We start from the raw sequence: 6,000 nt of genomic DNA, 5'->3' as shown, positions 1-6,000 counted from the left end.
TCTTTCGCAAGCTGACGGAATTGTACAGGATTTCCTCGCGTTACAAAGTTATTTTTAGAAGGCCGTTGTAGTTTTACCGCTGAATATAGTAGTACCCCTTACTCGCTATGCAGGCGCTCGATTAACGGATGCAAGTGCCAACATAGTCGCTCTAAAACTTTGGGCGCCAAACCGTGTATTGACGAAAATTGTAATTACATAGCGCCGCCCATAAGAAACTTTAGTTTTCTTTTTCGCAGAAATATTCTCGGGAAAATTCTCATCTACTCCTTAAAGTTTCATGGCACTCGGATGAATCGCATGCGAGTTTTATTTTTTATATACCGTGTATATAGAAAAAAATCGCCCCCCCCCCCCTGGGGCACCGCCTTTGCAATATTAAAAAATATTTTTTTGCAGAACCCTACCATTGAGTAATTTAATCATCTCCCCAAAGTTTCATGGTACATGGATAAACGGTGTGAAACCGAAATAGACTTTTAATTTTTATAAACCGTATATAGATAAAAAAAACAAATCGCGCCCTGCCGGGGCGCCACCCCTGCGAATTTGAAACCTCCCCAGGTATATTCTCAACATCTTCTTAAAGTTTCATGGCGATCGTGTGAACGGTGTCACGGCAATTCACTTTTATTTTTTTATATACGGTATAAAGAGAAAAATCGCACCCTTCCGTGGCGCCGCCCTTGTGAAATTAAAATTTTTTTTTTTTACAGAACCCTTCCTTAAAGTGTTCTAATGAACTCACCAAAGTTTGAAAGCGATCAAATAAATGGTGTCAAACCAAAATCGACTTTTATTTTTATAACCGTATATAGAGAAAAACAAATCGCGCCCTGCCGGGGCGCCACCCCTGCGAATTTGAATTTATTTTTCGCAGAAACCTCCCCAGGAATATTCTCAACAACTTCCCAAAGTTTCACGGCGATGTGATAAGAGGTGTAGTAATGCATAAAAGACAAACAAACAAACGAACAGACACACACACACACAAACATACATTGCTTTATATATATATATATATATATATATATATATATATATATATATATATATATATATATATATATATATATATATATATATATATACATATACATGTATATACATATATATTTATATAACATCAAATATATATATATATATACATTTATAAGAAATTACATTACTTCTACACATTTCCTGCTTGTATTACTGAGCCATTTTAATGTCTGGAGTGTTGTGTTTAGAACATCTGGATCTGGAATATCCAGTAAATTGTTTTCTTTCAACAGTTGAATTGTGAGTTCTGTGGATCAAGATTCCACTTTATAAAACATTAAAATAGAGTTTTGGCAAAATCAAGATTGTGTTATCTAAGTACATTTATAGGCATGCATTGTTTTCTTCAAATGTACTTTATTTCAATTTACTTTTTACATCTACACTATTATTTTTTCTTTTAAAACCATATAGTAATGTAAAACTAAATAGAACTTTAATATATTTTTTGTAAATAAAATTTATATAAATAGTATGTAGTGAATTGTAATCACATCCGACATTGTTTCCAAATAAATGAGAATAACTTAGTTTTTTTTTCCAAAGAAGATATGTGTTACGTATTAAAATAATTACTAATAGCTAGTTTTTAAAATCTTTTAAATACCTATATGGTTCAAAAAGATATCTTCCATCTGTAAACATTCTATTGGTTGTTCCAATCTCATAGTGTTGAATAAAAGGTAAAATAATGCCTGATACACGAAAAAGTCCACTGCTTTAAATTCATCTACTATTGCACATGAATTAATCGCCAGTGTAATTTTTTTCTTTAATTCCATGGTTGTTGGTGACTAAAATAAAAATGAGTAAATATGTATAAGTCCACTGCAATTCCCTTTTATGCAATGGTAAAAATTGATGTGGGATATAATAAATTATGTTAATATATAATTTAACGTATGAGCAGGTAATTTATAAAAAAGGACCCTGATTGGATGCGAATAGCTGTCATATCGGAAACTACCATTATTTAATACAAATCATCTGTGCTGGTGGTCGTTGAAACACATCAACTCTACTTCATCTGCCTTTTTAATCTTGAACGCAAACTTTAAAACCTACTGATATTTTTAAAAATATATAGGCCTACTCGTTTGAGAAATATAATATAGTATCCGAACAGGTCAGGCTCTGCACTAGGCCTCTGTGAAAAACCTATCTGCAAAGGACCATGACTTGTCTGTTTAGTAGTCATCGTACACACGGCATTGCCCATTTTTAGGATATATATTACTTTCGAATTAACTCTATTCACAACCAAACAAAATCAGAACACAAAAACAAACGCAAACAAAAATCAAATGCAAATAAAAAACCGGTCCTGTCGCCGGATGGTTTTAATTAAGAGAACGACTATAGTAACCCATTGTGACACCGCTTATCGCACTCTTTAAAAAAAAGTATGCACCTTAGTGCTAACATGATAGCCCGTGGCGCGAAATCGCACACTCCGGGGCGCAAATGGAAGCGCCTGATTCAATTTAAGGAACTACTATAATACCTCGACAGACAGAAGTAAACATAAAGGACATTTAGGAGCGGCTTCTGAGCTATTATTGGTTAAAATAATAACTAGTAAAAGCATATTCAGTGTATAACATAAATACAATGATATATACTTACTATATTTCGTTCTGTGTCTTTAATAAGCCTGTTTGATTTCCATTATGAAAGAAACAAATATAAGCAGTTAGTTTTTATTTTTATTTTTTTATTTTAGAGTTTATGAATATATTTTGAAATGTCTGTCTACCCATTTGAATACAAACATGTTACCATTTCGCATCCTCAAACTTCACATATGTCGCATCTGATGTTTTGAATTCGTTTAGCCACTTTTCTAAAATTGAAATTTTATAATTACATTTCATTTTTATAAAACCATTATTTAATAGAAACAGTTTAACAACATCTACGTTACATATTACTTTCATAAAAAGTTTGTAGAAATAACATTATCTTTTAGTTTTTAAGTAAGCTTATAAGAAATATTCATTTTTCTATGTAGGCCTATAGCATATGCTATTTTGATTTTTATTAAATTGGTCTCATACAACAAATAGCCCATGTATTAACTAAATTATCTTGTAAATAGTGGACAAATAAATAAATAAGTAGACAGATAAGTAAGTAAATTAAAGTTTTAAATGAGCAAGAAACTAAATATAATTGTTTATTTAATTGTACTTAAACATTTAACATGAAACCATCACGTGTAGTTTAAATTATTGACATTATAAGACTAAAATTAGCCATTCCGTATAAACTATTTCCCTGTGAGTAGGCCTATACTTACTGTAAAAGCTTTCATATATAAATGCTATACTTTGTTTTCAAAATATTAATTTAAATGATATATGTGTACTGCAATATTTAGAATGTAATATCTTTTTCCAATATTAAAATTATTAATAGATTTTTTTTAAAAAGCATACATTTACTTACCATCAAAAAGCAATATACTAATAAATAGATGCAAGTTGCTATCCAAACATTTTAAATATTCAAATGAAATTCTATCACTGGAATCTGATGACAAATAGTCTACTGTTCTGTTATTCATTTTTGAATAATATGAAATTAACAGTTTAAATGTTTCAGTATGTTCCATTGCTTCGACTAATACATTTTTCCCAATTGCATTTATGCTGCAAGTATTTGTATTATCAACTAAAAGAAATTTAACCATTTCAGTATGACCACTTTTGGCAGCTAACATCAAAGCATTATTTCCTGTGCTATCGACGATATCCCATTTGGCATGATGTTTTAATAACAGTTTAAACAGTTCCACATGTCCATTGGCAGATGCAATCAACAATGCAGTTCTACCAAAGATGTCCTTTTGTTCGATAGCAAACGTTTGTGTTAGTAAGTATTGAACAGTATTATTATGACCCATAGCACATGCTTCCATTACTGCATTTCTCCCAAATGTGTTAACTCGAATGGGGCAACGTTCCTTTATAAGGTATTTTACAACTTCAGTGTGACCGCCTCTCGCAGCTAATAGTAATGCATCATTTCCCTCATGGTCAATATAATCGGATGTGGTTTTACGAATCAGAAGAAATGCAACCATAGAAAGATGACCTTTTTTTGAAGCGACTAACAGTGCACTACTTAACATATACCTTTTCTCTTCTAATGTATATGATTCTGAGTCTATTAAATGAGGTTGAAGTGACGAAGAGTAAGGTGAATGCCATTGGTATGTTTTAAATAATTTTGAAGAACTGATCAAAGTGTAAAAAATCGAATTCATAATTATTATGTTTCCACCCATAGCAGTTAACATAAAAATGTTATTACCTTCGTTATCGACACCGTCATATCTGGCTTTGCGACGAAATAACAATTGAAACACATCGTTGTGGCCATTGCTTGAAGCAATTAATAAGGCGCTTCTACCAACAATATCTTTTTCTTCAATATCGAACTCATGTGTCAATAAATATTGAACGGTTTCAGAACGTCCCATAAAAGAAGCTTCCATTAAGGGATTTCTACCAAATATGTTTACACAGTTAACTGTCTCGTATTTATTAAAAATCAATTTAATAATTTCTGTGTGACCAAATTTAGCTGCTAGAAGTAAACAGTTATTCCCTTCGTCATCAACAATCTTTAGATTAGCATTATGTTTTATAAGTAGTTTAACTGTGCTGATATTTCCTTCAGACGAAGCAAGCATTACGGCACTTTTTCCAGTTAAGTCTCTCTGTTCAATGTTAAAAGGTTTCGTTAGTAAATATTCAACAGTTTTAGTATGCCCCATAATTGATGCTTCCATTAAAGCATTTCTTCCGAATGTATTAACGTTAAAAATGTTAGCTTGCTCACTTGAGAGAAGTCTGACAACTTCCGTATGTCCACCTTTAGCAGCCAGTAGAAAAGAATCATATCCATCTTTATCTAAACAACTAACATTTTCAGAATGGAGCAATATTAATTTCACAATAGCATGGTGTCCTTTGGATGATGCGAGCATACACGCATTTGACCCATGAATGTCCTGCTGTTCAACATTAAAATCGTGTTTCAATAAAAATTGAACAATCTCTATATGCCCCATAAAAGAAGCTTCCATTAAAGCATTTCTACCAAATATATTGACATACTTGCCTGTGCCCATTATATTTAAAATGAATTCTATAATTTCTGAACGACCGAATTTAGCAGCTAGTAATAAACAGTTATTCCCATCTGTATCAACCAAAAAAAGACTAGCATTATGCTTCAGTAGTAATTTTACCGTGCTGATACTTCCTCTACAAGACGCAAGCATTAAAGCACTTTTTCCAGTAATGTCCCTTTGTTCAATGTCAAAAGATTTTGTAACTAAATATTCAACTATTTCAGTATGTCCCATAAGCGAGGCTTCCATAAGTGCATTTCTTTGGCGCTTACTAAGTTCATTAATATCGACTTTTTTATCTATAAGTATTTTCATGATGTGTATATGACCTTCCCGTGCAGATAGAAGTAAAGCGTTATCTCCATTACTATCGAAATTAGAGGGACAAGCTTTGTGCTTTAATAACATTTTTACCGTTCTTCTATGATTGAACCTTACAGCATTCATTAATGCACTTTGTCCATTCTTATCGCAGTAGTTTACATCTCTAACTTGTTTGAGCAACTTTTTTACAGCCTTATTGTCACCATTTCTTGAAGCTTCTATTAAATTAGCAGCTCTCATTAATGCAATTTTTCCATGTTTATCTTTGTATGTCTCATACTGAATTCGTTTCAGGTGTTTCGATAAAGATCCCCTTTTATACATATTGAAAAACGATTAATCTGTTTGTAAAGGAGGAAAAAAAGGCATTCAATATAATTACATTTAATTAAAATAAATGTAAAAATGTATTACATTTAATTTATAATTTAATGATAAACAAAATTACATGCCATCAAGGATAAACTTATGTATATAACGTTGTTACATTTTTA

This window comes from Physella acuta, unplaced genomic scaffold (assembly GCF_028476545.2).
Source record: "Physella acuta isolate Inbredline_101_S28 unplaced genomic scaffold, ASM2847654v3 ptg000218l, whole genome shotgun sequence".
Classification (NCBI taxonomy): Eukaryota; Metazoa; Mollusca; class Gastropoda; family Physidae; genus Physella; species Physella acuta.
This window is presented reverse-complemented; position numbering follows the sequence as displayed.